The sequence below is a fragment of the Crocuta crocuta genome, unplaced genomic scaffold (genome assembly GCF_008692635.1).
Source record: "Crocuta crocuta isolate KB4526 unplaced genomic scaffold, BGI_CrCroc_1.0 scaffold119, whole genome shotgun sequence".
In the NCBI taxonomy this organism is placed as follows: domain Eukaryota; kingdom Metazoa; phylum Chordata; class Mammalia; order Carnivora; family Hyaenidae; genus Crocuta; species Crocuta crocuta.
Window position 1 is genome coordinate 6,729,645 of NW_027551562.1, and position 22,683 is coordinate 6,752,327.

The following is a 22,683-nucleotide window of genomic DNA, read 5'->3' on the forward strand; positions in this document are numbered from 1 at the left end:
CTGCAAATGAGGACCACTGGCCTCCATTCTGGGGCCTTTCCAAACAGAAATAACATTCAAGACGTCCTGTACAAGCCACCAAATCATGCTGTGACCTCACTTGCCTGTTTGTAAAATGAATTTAATAAACTCTGTCCCACTGAACTTGAGTGACTACCAAGGGAGTTAACAGAAAGAGGATTCATCTAAAAACACACTGAACTATCAAAGTGAACTAAATCAGTAGGGGTGTTATATTTTCCAGAAATGAGACATGGAGGTTTTGTCAAGCATAGCGTGACCTGCACTATAATCAGACACCTAACTTTTTATCAAGAAAGATTATGTTGATATTTAATCCCCCAAATCAGGCAGGAGAGATTCAATGGGACAAAGTGTGGGAAGGGTGTGATAGGTAGGCCGGTGTGGACAAAGTCTGGCGATGAGATTAGAGACATTAACAGGAACAGTGTGCCACATAGAGGACCTGGGTCTAACTGCAATTTTTCCGATAACATCCAATAGTTCTCTTAAAAGTCAAGTCCCGGGGCCCCTGGGTGGTCAGTTGGTTAAGCATCCAACTTTGGCTCAGGTCATGCTCTCACAGCTCATGAGTTCGAGCTCCGCGTCAGGCTCATAGCTCGGAGCCTGGAGCCTTATTCAGATTCTGTGTCTCCGCCTCTCTCTGCCCCTCCCCTGTTCTTTCTCTCGCAAATAAATAAACATTAAAATTTAAAAAAACCAAGTCTTTTTCCTTCCGGCATTTTAATTGAATTCAAGTTAGTTAACCTGTAGTGCAGTAATTTTTTTAAATGTTTACTTATTTTTGAGAGAGAGACAGACAGCATGAGTGGGGAGGGGCAGAGAGAAAGGGAGACACAGAATGTGAAGCAGACTCCAGGCTCTAAGCTGTCAGCACAGAGCCCGCCATGGGGCTCGAACACACGACCCATGAGATCATGACAAGCTGAAGTCAGACGCTCAACTGACTGAGCCACCCAGGTGCCACAACCTATAGTGCATATTGGTTTCAGGAGTAGAATTTAGTAATTCATCACTTACATATGATACCCAGTGCTCATCACAAGCGCCCCCCTTAATGCCCACCAATGCACGCATTTACATGCCATTACTAAAATCACATAGAGATGAGAAGCCTCTTTCATTGCTATCTCCCCAAAAGACAAAAACCATAAAAAAAAAAAACAAAAACCTAACTGAAATGTGTGTTCTTATTGCCTCTGTCAAGGAATTGAAACATATTCAAAATAGTTAAATGGCAGGTTTTCCCACCATTTGGCTCATTATAGAGCTTTGGAACTACTACCTGTCTTCAGAGCTAGTACTCATGTGGGCGAACGTGCACTATTATTCAAGGTCTTAGCCCGTCTCAACTTTCCTAGTTTCCAGTACTCTGAAATATTTGTCTCTTTACACCCTTTCTATTTATCACACAAAACTCTCCCTAACTAGACCTTGACACTCTGGCTCCTCTTCTCCTGCCTCACCATAGCCCAGGACTTCTTCCACATAAGCTCTGAGACTGTATCTCTGATGTGACTCTTCCTTCTCTTTCGTGCTCAGAGCATTGCTTTAGGATTACAATTCCTTCCTGTATCCAGGCCTTGGTTTCACATATCCTCTACGATGTGCCCATTCATTCACTCATTCCAAAAATAATTTGCATCTTTGCACAGGTGCTTCCCCGTCTCAGATCATCCTTACAGACAGTCGCATCTCTAATGCTCTACAGTTATACGAATCTAGTAGACAGAACTCTTGTTTTATTCCCGACTCTGACAATGATTAGTTGTAGAACTGATTCTAAAAGCTCAACTCTATGAGTGGCCAACATTCAGGAAGAATTGCTGCTGAGACTCGGCATCCCACTTCTGGACCTCAGACCCACAGGCTGATAAGCTATCTGCAGTTCACATTATAGGAGAACATTCTACACTTCGCCTGTGATTTGTATATCTGACATTTCCAGTGGTGTTCCCTCAGCCTCCATCCAAATGGCAGCTTTGCCTCTTTCACATTAAATAAATCAGAGGTAAAAAAAGATAATAAGGGAATTTTTCGGCAGATGGCTCTGACTTCTCAGCTGTGCCATTGCTGATGTAGGAGACTAACATTTTTGCACAACAAGATAAGTATCAAATTATATGCAAATGGGACTTCAGAGCCCATCAACCGCAGTAGATTCTCAGACATAAAGTGGATTGTTTCCCTTTGTTGTTGTTGTTCTTTGCGATGTATGGTGTTGACAGTAAACATTTGACATATTTTACAAATAAGAATCTGTTTAATCAGGTAGAGTCACCAAAACCAGAGAGCTCGTGTGGATGTAACTCTGGACCAAAATGTCAAGGGTTGTTGTCTAAAGGTTCCAGGCTGGAGGACAAAAACAAATACCAGATTGGGGATGCTAAAAATTGGGATCTAATCCATGATACAATTTTAACGTATGGAAGTGTCAACAAGTACCATGGCATCTTCCATAGTGGATACATCTGAGAAACGAAGCCAGCAAGGTTTCCCTATACACAAAATCCCAGCGAAAATAAAATAAACCCATGGATGGGACTATGTACGACCTCTTGCTTTCATTAAAGTTTCAAAGTGAATACAGAGAAAATGGCCCAGTGTGGCTCATACCACGACACAAATGTGGCATTGCTCTGGCTCAGAACTTGCCAACCTTGATGCTGTTGACATTTCAGATTTCAGGCCAGATGATTCTCTAGTGGGGGCTGGGGGGGACGGATGGTGGGAGACTTCCCTGTGCATTGCAAGAGTTTGCATCATCCCTGGCCTCCCTCCACTAGGTGCCAGTAGCACACCCACCCCTCCATCATTGTGACAACCCAGAATGCTCACAAAACTGACAAATGTCTCCTGAGAAGCCTCTCTTTCAAAACCACTTTACTTGATTCTGTAGTTTCCCCTTTGGTTCTGTGGGTGTGGAATCTCAATTTTAAGAACACGCAAAGGTGACCGGTCTCAAGGGGACTGACTCACAGGGACCAAACTCCTAGAGGGCAGATGGAGGAATCAGGTGCCCGTTTAACAGTTGAGATGAAAAATAAAAACGGCAGCTGGCGCAAAGGAATGGTCCAGCAGGCTGATCAGTGCGTCGTCCCCTGTCAAAGAGTCTACACAAGAAGCCACATTCATATTCTTATCAAGGTTGCTTGGCTAGGAGCACGGGTTCAGAGCCAGCAGGGTGAGTTTGCCCATTTCAAGAGTTGTCTTCACGGAGCCAGGAAATTGCCTGGGAAATTGTCAGAGCAGCAAGCCCTGCACGGTGCTGAAGCCACAATGACTTTCTTTCTTTCCTTTGGCTTTTCCCCGTTTCTCACAAATCTATAAGCATCCTGCTCTTCTGCAAATATACCTTCTTCTCGCTCGCACGAGTGCGCACGCGCGAACACACACACTCACACACACATGTAAAATACCATTGATTAAACAGCATCTTGGTTACAGTAACCTTCATAGTGTGGGTCTTCTATAGCTTCTGCTAATTCTGATTTTGAGAGACGTTCTTTGATCTGAGGATTTGTGCTCTTCCAAAATCTCAACAGTGAGCATCATAACACACCTGTCTTGATGCCCTCACATTTCTATTCCTCAAGAAAGAATTCTGAAACGTGAGGTGACTGGGTCGGGTGCATTGTGCATTGTTTATGAACAGTGCTAATGAAGATGATGACGCAGAGGGTGATGCTCATAATGATGATGAGTTGCAAAAATACCACTGTTTCCAATCAGTTCTGAGAAACCATTGGCTCATTGTGTTCCAGTTGACACAGCTTCTTACGCTCACCTGAGCAGGGGTCCACGGTGATTGCCTGCACCCCATGTACGGGGCAAGTCTTCCATTCTCCCAATAGCCAGGATCTCACCACCATGGTTTGCCGGAAGACCATCGAGGTTAACTTCAGGTGAGTGCCCTTAACCACACTGCCCTAGGTGCCCACGAGAATCCTGGGACCCATTCTGCCATCTTTTATTCTCTGGGCGCTGTTCTCCATGAGGGTCTTTGGGTGGTGACGCAGCCACCGTGGCTCATCGTTCTGCCTCCCCTCGTCCCCTCCTCATCTTGCTCTATCTCTTTGCCTCAGCCACCATCCACACCTGCATACGTATCTCATGCTCGTGTATTTGGCTACCCCCCCAACCCCCAGCCCTGCATTGCACCTGCACCTTCAGGAGAACAGATATTTTCCCATTTTGGTTCACTGCTGCCTTCATACCCCCCAGAACCATGCCTTGTGTACCAGGATGTTCGATACATAGAACACAGTCAATGAATGAATGAGTGAATGACTATGACACAAAGTGGCTGCTTTGGAAATTTGCAGAAAGGAAACGTAAGAGGAATGTGGACAGCAGCAGAGGAGGCTTCATGAAGATGGTGGCATGGGAACAGGGTGATGGATGTCAGTCCCACCTTGTTTAAACACCAGTGACCTCTCCATCCAACAACCTCATATCCTTTGCTCCAGAGGGCACAAAAAAGAAAGAGAAAAGAAACTTCCGCTCATTGTATTTACTGGCCCACTGCCATTCTGTAACCTACCTACTCTCTCTCCAAAGGTACCAGCCTTTCTATTCAGCACTCAGGACATTGATCATGACCTGGTGTTGGGGCTGGATGGTTTTTAATGACTTAGAGATCTTGTTCACCATGCAATGCACATGGCTCAGGAATCCAGGGGTGCCTACCATCCCACAGAAAAGCCCCACCTCAATGTGGCTCTACAACACCACATTTACTGCCCACACCACCCCCCATCTCACCCCTGAGAGAGAGTGCATTCAATGAGCTCACCATCCACCTGGCTTCTCCCAAGCTGGCAGTCAGGGAGCAGGGCTGGGAGTCAACCTCCACATGCAAACAGATACACAGCTTACCTGTTCTATTTCTTTATTCTTTAATCTACATCCCTCCAATCCCTAGACTAGCTGATTCATCTAAGCATTGTTCTCCTGAATCACCAAAACTGCCTCCTCACTCCAATCTAGTTTCCTCTCTGACCAACATTTAGCCAAACAAAGCAAAACAAAAAACGTGTCTACTACCATTCCATGCTTGAAATCCACAGATTGTGAGGCGCCTGGGTGGCACAGTCCGTTAAGCATCCTACTTTGGTTCAGGTCATGATCTTGCAGTTTGTGGGTTTGAGCCCTGTGTTGGGCTCTCTGCTGCCTGTGCAGAGCCTGCTTTCAGGTACTTGGTCTCTCTCTCTTTCTCTGCCCCTTCCTGCTCATATTCTCTCTCTCTCTCTCTCTGAGAAATAAATATTTTTAAAAATTAAAAAGTAATCCACAGACTGTTGCTCAACTTCTTCCCAAGTGCACTCTCTACCCCCACAGCCCATTACCCAAGTGCAGATGTTCACCACTTTCACCTGGAGGTCTAGTATTGAATGATAACAAGTTTCTCAGCCTTCAGGTGGACTCCCTCATCCAAGTGAGAAAAACCAAAACCAATCCTCTCTCTTCTTCAGTTAAAACCTTTCCCTGGTCATCTCAAGTTTTCAGGAAAAGTCCCAAAGCTTAGCATGACATTCAAGCCTTTGTGTCCTGGCCCTGCTGCACTCTCAGGCCTGATCTGCCACCACGACCCCCGCCTAGTGCTCTATGTGCCCCTGCCCCGTGTAGCTGCATCCCCAGCTGGGTCAGAAACCCTGTGCTCCCACGCTGGGGTCCCCACTGCCCCCAGGGCCCCACCTCATATTTGTTTTCATCATTTCTAGTCAATGATAGGGACTTAGGTATTTCCTAACTGCGAAAAACCCACTCTCCCTAAGTCTTCAAGTCTGCATTATGTTTAGGGCTTCCATAGCATCCTACGAGAGGCTGCGTATTGTAGGGCATAAGCACAGGTTTCAGTGGAGACCACGCGGGCGTGAAAGCGAGATCTGCTACTTCCTGCAGGTCATTGGGCAGGTCATCTTGCCTCTCTATGCCTCAGATTTCCCATCTGCAAAATGGGAGTAATAGCAGGGCCTACTTCATCGGGTAACGTTAAGACTATTAGTTTATATGTATGTAGTACATAAAGGAAGTGCTAAGTGTCACCACTATGAGTATCTCTAACAAAAAGTGCATCATTTTCATGCAGACTTATGCATGCAAACCTAACATTTGGTGGGTATGCTATAAATGTTACTTATTTGAGAGACAGAGAGAGAGAGCACGAGAGGGGGAGAAGCAGAGGGAGAGAGAGAAACACACACACACAGAGGGAATTTAAAAAAATTTTTTTAAACATTTATTTATTTTTTGAGAGAAAGAGCATGAGTGGGGGAGGGGCAGGGAGAGAGGGAAACATAGAATCCGAAGCAGGCTCCAGCCTCCGAGCTGTCAGCCCAGAGCCCAACACGGGGCTCAAACTCAAGAACTGTGAGATCATGACCTGAGCCAAAGACAGATGCTTAACCAACTGAGCCACCCAGGACCCTGAGAGAGAGAGAATCTTAAACAGGCTCCATGCTCAGTGCAGAGCCTGATGCAGGGCTTAGTCTCACAACCCTGGGATCATGACCTGAGCTGAAACCAAGAGTCAGACGCTCAACCAGTTGAGCCACCCAGGCTCCCCTGTCAATGTATTTTAAAGGTCTGACTGGACTTGAGTATTGAGAAAGCACTCAGGAAAAATCAAGCTTCAGAGACAGCAATATGCATGTCCCCCTGGAGATAACGAGGGACAACTCAAAGTTCTTCATCTTAAAGGTTAGTCCTCAGACCTCCCATCAAGAACGAAATGTTCCGGGGCGCCTGGGTGGCTTAGTCGGTTAAGCGTCCGACTTTCGCTTAGGTCATGATCTCGCGGTTCGTGGGTTCGGGCCCCGCGTCGGGCTCTGTGCTGACTGCCAGCTCAGAGCCTGGAGCCTGTTTCAGTCTGTAACTCGCTCTCTCTCACCCTCCCCTGCTCACGCTCGCTCTCTCTCTCCTGGAAATAAATAAAAACCTTAAAAAAAAAAAAAGAACGAAATGTTCCACCTGTGGACATTTAGGAATGAAAACTTAAATGTCGGAGAAAGAGAAAACATTAAAATCAGAAAACAAAAATATGATTTAGCTGTTTAATCTTTTTTCTCATAATTATAGTCAAATAAATGACTCAAAGATGTAAAGTTTGTGTCACTTGTGCATTTCAAAAGGTCCCATGGAGAGGAGAGAAGGGGCAGAGGAGAGGGTTTGGGCACAAGGCGGGGTCACGTCTCCAGGGAGCCCATGGCCGACCCTTGAAAGTGCATCGCTTTCTCTCAGCTCCAGTTTCCTCATATGTCAGCTTCAGATATAATTTTTATCCTCCAAATCCCACTGATTCTCTACAGATAAAAAGAGATCATGAATGCAGCAGCACTGCGCAAAACGATGTTAATTATGCAAACGTAATGGGCTATTGGAGAGAAACACTAGCCTGAGGTCAAGGGGATCCTCCCTCAACCATGCACATGGTGGTCAAAAAAGCACATGTCAGTGGTTGTGATCCGATGAAGAAGTGATCCAGGGACATAAGCCTTCCCCGTTTCTGCCATTTTTTGTTTTTTGTTTTCTCTCTCACTGAACCTAAATAAGACATTCTTGACAGGAAGGAAATGCTTAACCCCTCCACTCCTCTGAATCCACAGATAGATGGTTGGAGCCTGAGAATGACTTCAGCCCCCGGCAAGATCGTTTCATACTGTTCTGAATCCGCTCTACCCCCTGCAGGGAAGAAGGAAAAAAATAGCTCGTTCTGTTTTTTCCTCAAGGTGAGAAATCATAAAATGAAGATAGAGACAGAATAACACAACTGAAAAAATACAGCCAAGAGCTCAGGGATTCTCAGCCTGTCAATTTGGCTTTAAAGATGAAGTGGAGGAAGGATGCCAGCCCTCTTGGCCACCCTGAGGAGATGGGGGGCGGTGGGTGAGCAGATGATGAATGGGGGCCGTCCGTAGAGCAAGGTGCAAGAGCAGCCCAGAGTGGTGCTGGGGCTCTCTCCTCTGATTCACCAAACATGCACCCCTAGGAATGAGCAGAGGATTCTTACCTATGGAATTAATCACGGTGGGAGGAGCCTGGCAGAGAGAGAATGTTTAGAGACTGTGGTACAATTGAAAGTGCAATGGCCACGAAGCCGATAGTCAAATGATGCACTCAACACCCCTAAATGGAGCCCCTACTCTGTGTCATGCAGGACGGCAGGCCTGGGGATGTAGAGATTAACATGACGACTCCACGAGATGATGAGAAATTCAGAATCGCTTGGGAGGCACATTCCAGAACAGACTGCCTGAGTATCTTGTGGGAAGCGCAACAATTTAAGGGGGTCAGGATGAGGCAGAGGAGAGGATGGAGGGTACAGTGTGTAGCCGGACGGTAGGAGAATGGGCAAAAAATAAGGGCAACTTTCCCCAGAGAGCTGAGTCTTTTTCTTTTTTAAGATTTTTTAAAAAGTTTATTTATTTATTTTTGAGAGAGAGAGAGACTGCAAGCAGGGGGAGGGCAGAAAGAGAGGGAGACACTGAATCTGAAGCAGAGAATCTGAAGCAGGCTCCAGGCTCTGCCAGCGCAGATTGCGACATGGGAGTCGAACCCACAAACAGTGAGATCATGACCTGAGCCGAAGTTGGACACTTAAAGGACTGAGCCGCCCAGGAGCCCCCAGAGAGCTGAGTCTTAAAGAGTCAGTAGTGTTTAGCAAGGGGAGGTATGTATGCCTTAAGCCCCTAAAATTTCCCCCCAAATACGTTCTTCCTCTGTGTTCCTAACTCAGAGAAGTACACGGCCTGAGCGGAGTCAGAAATCTGAGCGTCATTCTGGGGGCCTTCATCTGGGGGCCTTACTCCCCTTCATCTGACAAGGTGGTTATGGGAGAATCCACCTGTGGGACACGGTACAGAGGTCGGAGTGGCTGCCTTAGACCCTTGGGGAGGTGGGGGGCAAGCAGGATCAGGAGTGTGGGTAAACGCTACTCAAGGATTTGAGTTTTCTCTCACGCACTTTGATTGGTGACCTTCACCCTTCAGTCAGCCAGACCAGCAATCACTGTCAACAATTATGCGAATTAAATTCAAAGCCTCCAGGGATCTCTTAAAAGCAAAAGCAGGCCAACAACATTCTACAAGGTACATCCGGATAAAAACCGAAGGAAAGGAGGACTCACAGATGCACGTGGTGGTGTTGTGTACTCCAACATGTTATTTCTCGGCGGCCCCGGGACAGTAAAATAGGCCTTTCTACTCTCTGCGCCTGGGGTTTAGACAGGACATTGGCTGTGAATCAAAGACACTGGACCCGAAAGTCAGATCTGCCTGACCCATCGCATCTTGCAAAATGCCACGTAGCTCTGATTGGCACCATTGCCCGAGGGGACATCGATTCACCTATTAATTGTAAAAGCACTTGCAAAGAGTTGATTTTTGTCATACAAAAATCCCAGTGCGCTGGTATGATGCTCTTTTGAAAATTAAGCATGACTGGGATTTCAGAGAGGGAGACGGCCACAACGGGTACTTGAAAAGCATGCAGCTGCTTTTGCCCTCTGGTTCATGGCAAGAACCCAGGGAATTCTATAGTTTAAAACAATGAGGGATTAAAGGAGCCACCTTGAATGCCATGAAAATAAAACCATCCCATGCCCATGGTCTTCTTACAGAGAATAAGTGTCTCCCCACAATTATCATTCCAGCTGAATTTGCCCCTCCCCCAACAGCACCAGCTGAGGATTCTTAAGAACAGAGATTAATGTCCCCCTTTTTTTCAAAATTTTTCATCTGCCTAGCTCTGGGCTCTTAAACAAGTTTCTTACCCTTGCTGGATCTTTTATATGAGAGGCTTAATAAAGCCTCAGGTGAAGAGTCACCATCACAATTAGATGAAATGATGTTAATTATGGCTATAAGGACCCCAGGTCACAAAGGCAGTGCACCCGGGCACAGGCTTCAAATCCTCCCCCTGCTACCAACTTCCTGCCAAGTTTGTGCCCAGCACCAGACTTCTTTGACCCCCCAGTCTCTTGGTGCATAGGAAGACATGTGGTCAACACTTCAGAGAGTAGCTGTGAAGACACGAAGACAAGAGTATATAAACAGCCCAGTGCAGTGCATGAAACTCCTAAGTGCACAAAAATGGCAGCCATTTTCATAATTAATTCAGAAGTACCTTGTATCCTGGCCAGGCCCTCACAGATGCTAGTTCTCATTATCATTACTATTAAGGCACAAGCCAGATTCCTTATATCTTAGGGGTATTATTCTATTGGCCAATTACATGACATTAGGTTTTCAACTCATAAGTCAAAAAGTACTGGGAGTATCTACTGTGCACTTCACCTCTTCTGGCAAAATGCTGAAGGAAGTTAGAAGAAAAGACATGGATCGATGCGGCATGGTGCTTCTTCATCCTGCCTGATCCCAGGAAACAAAGTTATATCATGAGCAACACAGTTAAAACGGTAAAATAACTTTACAGCCTAGGTAGCTCTTTCAAATCTGTTTTCTTCCTTGGCCCTCCCAAGAATACTCACAAGCGGACGATGTGACCTTAACGTCACAGAACTAAAGATCAGCCATACCCATGCCCAGGGGATTATGTTGAAGGTCCACAGAATGGGACCTTCAATCTTCTCATTTGAAGTCATCTGCACTCTTCAAGAGCATTCCCTACGTCCTAAGGCTGCCAGGGACAGGGACAGAAAGTAACCCATAGCAAAAGGAAAGTAGAGATGGACAGGCTCCAGCAATGGCAAGTTCTCCATTAGTGTGCAGATCTCTTTGGGTCTGGAGAGCCATCAGAAGAGATGGTATTAAAGGAATCAAAGCATCAAGACAAAGGGTTATCCAACACTCAACCATTCCGTATATCTATAGGCTATACACCAAATGCTGGGGATGAAGAGATGAATAGGGCAAAATCCCCACTTCCAAAGGTTTTTGGTCTTATAGAGGTGACAGAGGCGTTAGTGGACCATTATAAGGAAGTGTGAAAACTCGATGACCCATGGGGCGCCTGGGTGGCTTAGTCGGTTAAGCGTCCGACTTTCGCTTAGGTGATGATCTCGCGGTTCGTGGGTTCAGGCCCCGTGTCGGGCTCTGTGCTGACTGCCAGCTCAGAGTCTGGAGCCTGTTTCAGTCTGTGACTCCCTCTCTCTCTCTGCCCCTCCCCTGCTCACGCTGTCTCTCTCTCTCTCTCTCTCTCTCTCTCCTAGAAAATAAATAAAACATTTTTTAAAAATTAAAAAAAAAAAAAAGAAAACTTGATGGCCCATAGTAGTGAAGGGGGTAACCTGACCCTGTCTGAATCTAGAAGGATGATTAAATTGAAGTGAGATGAACATGGTCCAAAAGACCTTCCAGGCAGAGAGTCCAGCAGGAGCAGAGCCACGGTGAGAAACAGCATGTGTACGCGGGGAACCACAGAAGATTCACAAGGTGGACAGACAGTCAAGCAAGGAGGCTGAGTGCATAAGCAGGAGTCTGGAATACTGTATGACACTTCAGATTGCTGCTTTCAGCTCCCTTTCAATTCTTAGATCCCTTGCTCTCAAGGAGTTCACATTCTTGTTGGAGAAATGAGGAGAGACAAGGTCAAGGACATCGTTTTCCTTCTGATCTAGTCCAGTAGATCAACTGCCTAGCACACACAAAAATGTGGACTTGTAAAACCCATAGAATTTTATTCTCTGGTGTTGCACTCATCTTTCCCAACCTCCTCGGTCCCACACCCTACAGATTAACAAAATGGCATCTATTGTGGCTCTTGCTCCTCCCTCAACATGGCTCAGGTTTATTATCTACACTGAGCTCTTGGGCATCTCTTCTAATGTATTATTCAAATCGTCTCGGAAATTATAAGGCATGTTAAACTAAGGAAAGGCAATTGCTCTCCATTTTTAGTCTCTGAGCTTCAGATTCCTTATTTTAAATGATTATTATTAAGCAAGGGAAAATGCCCTGAAATAGCAGACATGTGCATATATACATGCGTAGTGTAGGCACTCAAAATAGTGGCAATTATTATAAAACTCAAATTCCAAAAAGCTGGGGAAAGTTCTATCTTATCCTTTTGCAGGTTGTATAATGAAAGTTTGAGAAGAAAGGGCCCTCGCTTCTTCATTAGTATAACTTCTTATTGCTGCCAAACTCAGCCACGCAGTCTGTTCTATCTTGGGAAGAAAAGGTGCTTTGGTCTTACTTGTCATTTCAATCTTATTTGTCAGAATTGGCCCCTGCGTTCATAGCTGCTGTCTTCCTTTCTCACCTTGACATCTGAGAAGTATCAGGGAATATCCGTTCCTTGTTTCACACATGAAGTTGTTGATGGCAGCCAGCCCTGCTGTTTCTTGGAACCGGGTTATGATCCAGCCTTCTGAAACTTAACCAGAAGTATTGGAAATACACAGAAGTTATAGACTAGGGTCTTTTAAAAGCACAGGCTCGTTGTGACAGCATTTTGTTTTCTCATAATGACAGCAGTCAACCAGACTCTGAAAAATAAGACTTATGCCTTATTCAGCCCATTACTTTGTGTAGCTGGCTTGAGTTTGGACTGTTACGGCTACAACATAAATCTCTCAAGTGAAATACTGGTATGTTATTCATCAGATATTTAGAGCAATGCTCCTGATGGATGAGAAATCTGAATACCAAAGAGGGTATGTGACTGTCTAAGGTGTAGATCTGGGAGTTAGTCAGGGAAGTTGAGCCTGGGTAATTGTGACTCAGCTGGGACTGGTGGGGAGCTTACGTACGAGCTAGAGGTGAGGGAGGAAGCAAAGGAGTAAGTGGAATAGAATGGGGAACATAGAACTAGCACAGCAAGGGAAGAAGACGATTCCATTGCCTGGCCAGTCCATAAACAAGAACTGAACACCTACTGAGTACCAGACCGCTCTGGAGGCGCTGGGAATTCTGTGTTGAACAAAACAGAGACCACCACTGTCCTGAACAAGCTCACACCCTCTTTATTTTCATGGGCCCATGAGATGCACATGCGTGGGTATAATTTCTAAAGGAGAAAAGAAAAACCCTTATTGCCTAAGGAAGATGTACTTTTCATCTTCATTTGGGGCCTCCCAGACAAAAGCGGGGAGTAGGCCAGAGTGCCTACTTATTATTCCTTGGGGTTTCTAACTTCTTGGGTGGGTTTAACTGACCAAAATAAGTAGAGATTGTACAGAAAAGAACTCACGTTGTTGATCTGCTGGGTAGAAATCCATCTGGATATCTTTCTTTTCCCAAAAATGAGGCCCAACATACTTAAAGAGATGACAGCTAGGCAAGTTGCAGAAAGGAAAATGATGTGATTTTAACTTCTCATCCATTATGGATCAAAACTACCATGAACATCGAACAGCTACATTCTTTCTCCATATGGAGGAGGTATTAAGAAATGTCAAGAATCGTGATTTTAACTATGAATGTGCACCGTGTGGCCGAGCTGTCTGTTCTGGCTCCTGGCCTCAGATATGCACTAGCCCCTGCTCTCACTCTGTCATCTGCATTTTACTCATGTCTGATGAGGCCCAGTGTCAGCCCTCAGACTCCTGAATACAGGAGAGTTAAGAGATGGAACACTTCACACAGAAGCCAATAAATATTGAATGAATAAGGGAAGAAATGCATTAACAGGAAAAGGGTCTCAAAAATGCCAGCAGCCAATGGAAATTTTTCTCCATAGACAAAAAAAAAAAAAAAAAAAAGAGTGTGAAGAAAGAACAGGTGCTGTCAAAGGAATTCTCTGTCTAAAAAGAATTACTCAAAACAATATTGATTTATTGGGATCTCTACTACCTAATCTTGCTGTAGATGGTGCAATGGGCAATTGATGCTGTATGTAACACCAGATATTTGGAGTTTTAAGAGTAAGCTCTGGATCCTTCACGAGTCATTAAAAGTGGGTCCAAGAGTCATTTAATTTGGGGGTTAGCTGTTCACCACACTTTCCCTTCCTCACTCATACTCATTCTCTAGTGAGGACTCTCTCTAAACAAGGTGGAGACAAGCTCCTGAGGCAGAAACTCATGACTTACAAATAGCCTGAAAAACAGACTGTGGCCTGAGCAAGGGGAACAGGATTCGCCTCTCACCTGACAAGCCCCCCTCACTTACGCATACACCATCTTTCTTTCCATGGGTCCGTTATGAAAGTATTTGAGTATGATTTCTAAAGAAGACAAGAAAAATCCTAACTGCCATATAAAGATGCACTCTGATGCGTAGCCAGCCTGTCAGGAGCCCCTGAAAGCTCAGAGAAGCCGGGAGTAGGAGAATCTGTTCCCAAGAGGCAGCGAGGCCATGGAACTTGATTGGTTCCAACACACCCATTTATAAATAACTCTATTTCTCTCCCTTGGAATGGAGAAGCATTGGCAGTTTGTGTGACTTTGGATGCAGACCCCTTTAAAACACCGAAAAAAGTACAGTTCCGTTAAGTTCCTCCTAATATTAATGGAGGATCGTGGGGGAGAAGAAGGGGGGAAATGGTGGGGGAGAGGGAGGGAGGCAAACCATGAGAGACTCTTGAATGCTGAGAACAAACTGAGGACTGATGGGTGTGCGGGGGAGAGGGGGTGATGGACATGGAGGAGGGCACTCATGGGGATGAGCACTGGGTGTTGTATGGAAACCAACTTGACAATAAACTATTTTTTTTAAAAAAGTACAGTTCTTTCACTCCCCAGGAAAATGCACACCCATCTAATTTTCAAAAAATAAATTAATAGAGTGGCTCAGTCGGTTAAGCATCCAACTCAGTTTTGCCTCAGGTCATGATCTCATGGTCCCTTGAGTTTGAACCATGCGTTGGGCTCTATGCTGACAGTGCAGAGTCCGCTTGGGATTCTCTCTCTCTGTCCCTTCCCCACTCATTCTTTCTCTCTCAAAAAATAAATAACTAAACTTAAAATAAAAAAATAAAGAAACAGCTTTTATGTGGTTGATAAAGTTTATGGGTTTCGGGACCTACAAAATGGAGCCACCCCAGTAGCCTGGCCAATGTCAAATACCTAAAACCTACGTCAGCCTACACTTACAGGAAACACTCAACAAGGAAAACGAACATACACCAATCACAATCCTGCAACCCAGCCGTGGCGAGCTTGTCTTACCCTAGGAAATAGGACTTGCCAGCATTACAAGGAAATCCCTGACTTCCTAGCCAGTCATGCTCTGTTCTCCAAATTGCCTCTTCCAGCATTCTGTCAAACTCACGCTTGCCCCAAATCCCTTGGGAACAGTGCTCCCCTGTTGTTAGGCACTGTGCTCCCCCAATCCACTGATTGTTTTCCCTTGAAAAAAAGGCATCAAACTCATTACTAAATTGGTTTAGTTTTGTCATTTGACAAAGTGTAGCTTATATACAATAACTGCGTATATTTAATGGGTGCAATTTGATGAAGCCATCACCACAATCAAGGTAATAGACATCCATTACTTCCAGAAGTTTCCTTGTATCCCTTTGGGTTCTTTTTTATTTTTGTGGTAAGAATTTTGAATATAATTTATTAAGTTTTATGGATCCTGTAAAGCCCATGGATATCAAAGTACAATACAATGAGGAAAGAGTAACATATATATTACTCTTCTATCATGGTGCATTGATATATCTCATGTATATATATGTATATATGTATATAATTAGATCTCGAGCAAATCTGTGTAAGTGACAAAATGTGTGGGGAGGTGGAGATACGTGGGAAATTGTGTGGAATCTGAACCTGAGCTCTGCTACCTGGCTTAATTAAGTCACTTAATTAAGTGTCAGAGCTTAGACGCTGTGAGCTGTGTTTGGTGCAAAAAGAACATTAATGCCATTCTCAGTGTAAAGCTAATGCCTATAAAAAGCCCAGTGGAGGGCCTGCCAGATAGATGGCTCTCAGTGCATTTGTTCAATGGAAATTAAAATTGAACCATTACTTGCTGAATGTATTCTCTTTGTCTAGCTATCTGGTAGTCACAAAAAGAGGAACGCTCCAAATGCCTGGCATGTGATAGGCATTGAAAGTGTTTTTACCTGATTTCAACCCAATTTATAAGTCATTGCCCTTGCTCACAAAAAAGCTAGAAAACATAGAATAAAAGCATGGCAACGTTTGAAGAGACTATAGGCATTATTCAGAGATGGAAACAATCATAAAATTCTACAACTGAGTGTCGGGCCTTGTATTCGAACAGAAAGTCCAGAGGGGCAATGTGCCCGCCTCCATACGGACTAGAGGGTCAGCAGCAGAGCCGGGTGAGAACCTAGGTGTTCAAGCCCTTCAATTCTTCTCATTTAAGCACCTTGCAAAAAAGCTGAGACCTAGACTGATCTCTATCAGATGAGAGGAAACCAGGTCTCAGGGAACACATCTGAGGCACTGGACAAGGAGAGATTGTGCAAGACGCTGATACAGGAGAGACCAGGAGACCAGAGTGTCACTGTGGTCTTATGACTAAAGGGACCCACTGGGGTGGAAGAGGGTCCCGAGCCGTCCACTGCAGGGCCCAGATGTTCAGCTGTTCCCAACTGTGTCGTGAAACATGACTTGTGCTAACCCCTGCAGCCTTTGGAGATCTGCTCCATCACCACTGGTTAAAGGGACAATGGCGTCGCTCCCACCCACCCACAAGGCCGTAGTGAGAAGTGAGACTCCCCGGTGAAATGTGTCTTGTACAGGGACCTCTGAAGGTGGTAGCATCATCTCGTCATCCCTCTGTGATGTTCCCAGTGTTCTGCCGTTCACGGGGCACTGTCCTCTAGTCTTCCCTGGAGCGTGGGGCATGTGCTAGATGCTCTCTGTGTTCTCAGTGCCCAGAATCAGACAATGGCTCAGTCAGGAGGGTTCTCCATCTTACAGGAAACTTCCTGGGCAAGTAGACCCCATTGTCTCCAGAAACACACTGCAGTACTGAGTTCCTACAGAGCACCTCCGCTGGTTACCTGAATGCACTGGGCCAAGAACAGGGCAGATAATTTATGGGAAGGAAGCAGATGTGAGGAGAGAGAGACTTCACTTCTCTCTCAGAATCTGAGGCATAAATGTCCTCTTGCGTTTTCTAAACGAATGGGATTTGACCGGCTTTGAGCTAAAGGTACTTCTCCTTATGCAAATGAATGTGGAATCAGACCATGGTGTCCACAAACATAAGGTACGCAGACACTAAATCATAATGAACTATGTGTAATAAACTTCCAGTCTTTGATATTCTTTAATTACTTTAATTTTCACTCTGTATCAATAAGTCCCATCATGCTAAATGATAGGTTTTTGTCATTTTTAAAAAGCTTTAAAAACCTAGAGTACTCTTAATTAGGGTGATACAATTCTGTACTTCTGAAAACTTTTCAGTTTTGCATTCATTGTTTATGTTTAAGATTACTTTCACTTACTTCTTCGAACTGTTTGCCCAATCTGCAAGAGGGAACGATTCGCTTCGGTAATACCACCAACTCTGGTATCTAGGAGAGCACGTGGATGGGGAGGTAAAGAAGCTGTCTTATCTTCAAGTTCAGATGTTGCTTTTACTAGTCCCTCACTGGGAAGAACCCTGTCTTATTGATTTTTGGATATCCAGCAGCATTTAATTAATATTTCATGAAAACATAAATGACTCAATGAATAAATCAACAAACCCCTTTCCATGCCTGCATGCCATTAATCTGTTAAGTGGTGACAATAATGCTTTCCCTACCTCAGGGGGTGGTTATAAGAAATAAACAATAATTCATTTGGACGGGGGCAGGGGGAGCTAGAAAGAGGAAGGGAGACTAAAATCCACCGAGCATCTCGGGGCGCCTGGGTGGCTTAGTCGGTTAAGCGTCCCACTTTCGCTTAGGTCATGATCTCGCGGTTCANTGGGAGCTAGAAAGAGGAAGGGAGACTAAAATCCACCGAGCATCTGATCCTGTGTCTGACCCTAAGCTCATCATTGGCATACACTACCTAACAGAACTGTCATAATAAAATTATTATGAGGTCATTTCTCTTGTCACTTAATAGATGAGGAAAGTAGAGCCCAAAGAAGCTATATTACTAGCCCAAAGTCACATGCAAATGATGAAACTAGAATTTGCATCCATGTCTCTTTCCATTACCCGAGTTTGAAAGAAGGCAGGTGTCGGTGCTGGAATATGTTAATAGCTAGTTAATAAGGGAAAGACATGTTGCTATAGACGCCTCTCAGATTGTCAGCTCTGCTTCCTCGTTCTGCGAACAATATTCCTCTTATCAGCAGGTCATGCTGCTTCTCATTTAAACCAAGTAATCTAGTTAGAGGTTCCTTTGATGGTCCTTCAAGAGTCCCCCACCACCACCCATGGCTCAAGCAATTGGCCCAGGAAGCCACCAGTGGAGGGGAAAATGGGGGATGTGTAATAAGAGGCACATGTAAGTCAAATCAGGTCACTGTGAGTCCTTTCCCAGAAGCTTTTAAATGGAGTACCTTTAGTCTCCTCCTGGTGGTTGAATTGTGAGCTGTGCATTACAAGAGTGCTGTTTCCAGCTATGGACAAAGCCCCATGGAGGACCCCACATAGATACCTCTGGATGGCTCAAAAGGATGTCCTTAAAATCCTTTTCCAGACAAATGGGCAGAGTTGAGTTCCTGACACTGGGAATGATCTATTTTATTGACAAGTTTCCTAAGTCCATTTAGGATGAGTAAAGGCAAAGGTGAAAAGGATTGTCCATGCCACGCCTGAGAAGGCACGGCTCAAAGCAGGAGAGGACACAGTTACTAGCACCTGCTGCCATTCATGGGCCAGATTCCATCTCTGCCATCATTTAAAGTGTCTAATCATTCAACGGGGGATATTTGGGGAGTTCCCTAGACTAGGACATGGCGGTAGAGCTACTACAGGTAGAAGGCAATGCAATGAATGCCTTCCAGGGCACCCAAGTTCTTAGCCACTGAACAGAGTCCTTGCATTCCATCCCTTCCATGACACCCTTCATTGCCTTCCTTCCGTCAATCTATTGAGTACTCCTAATAAGGCATATGGCCAGGCTCCAAAAGAACGGGAAGAAAGGAGACACTTTCCTTGAAGAGTTCTGTCTTGTGGGAAGGACATTTAAACAATATCTAGAACAGTGTGTAACCAAACTAAGAAGCCTACACCCTGGGATCCAGAGATTTGGTTCTGGGAATCCATTCTACAGACCCCTTGAGTATTTCCCAGGAGAGCTGGGGATTCAGCACAAGCCCTCTTTATCACCTCAATAGAAACCTGTATTTGACATTGCTTCATCAAAATACATACATACATAGGTAAATCATACATTTTTATTTCATTTCAACATAAAAAATGTAAGTGCAAATTTGTCAATCTTCTACAAAGATTCAAGGTCTTTTCTCTTGAGAAGGGCTTTGACGATTTCAGAGTTGTCTTCCCACATGCGTAGCACATGAAACGAACCACCTTAATTGACGCATCCACATTCATGAAAGGGAACTAGAAACTGAAGATCCTGGGGAATTAACTTCAGGGTAGAATCTTTTTTTTTTTTTTAGATTTTGATCATTTTCCCTCAATATTTTATAACCATCCAATAAAATTGGGCTGTAGCTGTGTGGGATTTATTTCATCAGATCTTTCTGAAGCCTTCAGCTAATTTTTCATAGGAACTTTAGCACTCTTCATTTGCATCCTCATTTTCCATTCCTGTTCATCATGATTAGACACTGGCCTAGGCTTCTGGCCAAACAGAATGGATCCTTGGTAAGTTCATGTGTCGGGGTTAGAATGGGACCCTCACAAGCAATTATGTGAGTTAGTTTTTTGGTTGCGAGAAAACCTGAGCATGAACATTCTGAAAGCAAATGGCCGTGAATCTGTTTCATGATTCTTAAGCCCACTTAGTCATCTGGAGAATACAAAATGGGATGTGAATGTGGAGGGGATTTGGTCAGGATATTAGGGCTTGTACTAGTGACCCAGGCCCACTATAATGAGATGTCACGGGCTGACAGGGTGGTTTAACCAGCAGAATGCACCATCCTACAGCTTTAGAGCCTGAAAATCCAGAATCAAGGTGTCTGGGGGGAGGGGGTTCCCTTCTGGGGGGTGTGATAGGTGGAGCTGCTCCAGGCCACTCCCCTAGGCTTGTAGAAGGCTGTCTGTATGCTCACAGGCTTCCCGTATGTCTGTCTCTAAATCCCCCCTCTCTAGAAGGTCACCAGTCAGACTGGATGAGGGTCTACCCTGGTGACGTCTTTCTAACTTGATCACCTCTGTAAACACCCCATCTGCAAACAAGTTTACATGGTAACAGAATAGGGTTAAGACTTCAACGTATGAACTTTGGGAGACACAATTTAACCCATTCTGGGGCCTCTGGAGTGATGATATGATCTTGTCCCTTCCTCCAAGATGGTGCTGATCTCATGCCTTGACAAGGGAGAGACCCCTGCCTCACAGGAACCACTCAGAAGCTTCAGAGCATGACCATTACAATTGGAAAGCAACGATGAGCAGTGCATGCCCCTTCCTGAGAAGCCTAAAGCTGAGCGCGGAAACGGTCTGACTCCTGCCTGATGAATCCATAGGCCAGAAAAGGGCTCTGGCAATGGGCCCAGATGGCGGTTGCTAGGCTGGGTGGGTGTGAATACTAGGATTTGAAGGACAAAGAACCTGAGGCCCAATCAAGTTGGCGGTTTTAGCTATGGCACTGTAATCACTGAATTGTAATTGCAGTCACTGAATTAAAACTGTGTTAAGGGTTTAAAAGCTCCATAAAACAATAACATAGGACGTCGCCGAAAGGCCATGGGACCCTCCCAAGGTCTCATGTCGGATGGGGGAAGAATTTCCCCAATTAAGAAAGTTGAGGGGCGCCTGGGTGGCTTAGTCGGTTAAGCGTCCGACTTTCGCTTAGGTCATGATCTCGCGGTTCATGGCTTCGAGCCCCGCGTCGGCCTCTGTGCTGACTGCCAGCTCAGAGCCTGGAGCCTGTTTCAGTCTGTGACTCCCTCTCTCTCTGACCCTCCCCAGCTCACGCTGTCTCTCTCTCTCTCTTCTAGAAATAAATAAAACATTAAAAAAAAATTAAAGAAAAAAAAGAAGAAAGTTGAAAGGGATATAATGGGAGACCAAGACAAAGGTGCCTTTTGTCTGTCCATGAGCCACACTTCCCAACATACTGTTTATGCATCTACAGCAGCGTGGGAGTCAGGTGCATCAGTCACAGATGTCACCTCACCGTGGGCAAGAGTCACTGTGCACAGAAACACGACAGGGCCAGCCCTGCAAAGCGGAGCAAGTCCAACCGTGGGTGGAGCAGGGGGTGTTCTGAGCGGCGCACAAAGACGAGATCCCAAGAGAACAACAGAAAAAGGTCTCACTTGGCGGCGCTGAGCCCAAGACCCATTAATCTTAGGCAATTCTTTCGCCAATTCGGGCCTGAGTTTCCACAAGTCCGAGATGGGAAACGCTTACCTCCCCAACATCAAACATGCAATTGCCTTATAACCTACAAAGGATGCGGCAAATGTCAGGTGCTGGGAGAGCTGGGAGTGGCAAGTGCCCAGAACTAAGCCACGGCCGACTGTGACCAGCAGATGGCGCTCTGTGTGCTCGGATGTGGGCCCTCCTGGGGTGTGGCCCTATTTTCTGCAGGACAAATTCAAGCTCCTCTACCTATCTTAGCCCCATACGATATGACCTAGTCTAGCCTATAGCTCATGGCTAAATTCTCCCCTGCTTCTATTTCAGGCTCCAGAAACGCCAGCACCAATGGTCATAGAACCATTCTGTTCAACCGTTGGGCCTTTACCCATAGTATCCCTCCTGCCTGGAATGGTTTTACCTCCAACATGACCTCCACTGTCACAGTGCAAAGGACAGAGGATGATCCAAGGAGGCAACAGGAGAATTAATGACAGAGGTCATTAGCCCCCTGAGGAGAGCCCCTCATTTGCCCGGGAAAGGGCCCATTTATATGGGATTGCTGGCTACGCGCTGAGCAGAGAGAGAAGCTCCCATCACAGATGAGGCCGCATAACCTTCAAGGCATAAGGAGCATCTGTAAGGTCACGTCAGCAAGGGAGACAAGAAGAACACTCAGACATCTGGCTCCAAATTCCATTCTTTCAGCAATTCCGGATCATCTTGGAGGTAGGGGTGGAGGTGGGGATAAAAGTCTAAGCGCTCACTGAATAGGCATTTATTGAACATCTGTTTTGAAATAAGCAGCCTGCTCAGTCCAGGGACACAGAGGGGAGCAAAACAGACATCATCTTTACTTTCAAGGAAATGGCAGTCCTGTGGGAGGGAGTCTTACAGAAACTTCAGGAAAGGCTGTTATGAGAGGGGACACAGCAGTGACAACTGACTCTTTGGAACATAAGCTCACTGAGGCCTGGGTGGTCCACACTGCACCCTCACCTGGCGTCCCAGTCCATAATTGTGTCCTGAGTGAACGGTACCCAAGACGATTCTGGACTTCGAGGAAAAGTATCTCTAAATTTGTCAACAACAACAACAAGAAAAGATTTTCTGTACAAAAGAACTTTGGGGGCTCCTAAAAGGTAACAACATTGACCAAGTTTTAACTATTTAGTAAGTAGCAGATCCAAGATTTGGACGCAGGCAAATCAAGCCCCAAGTCCACATTCTACCCAGATGGTGCTCAGTCTATCTCCCCACTTTCACTTGAATTTACTCCGACCAAGGACTTTGGGAAAACTTACCTCTTTTTTTTTTTTGCAAGGCCAGCCAGTG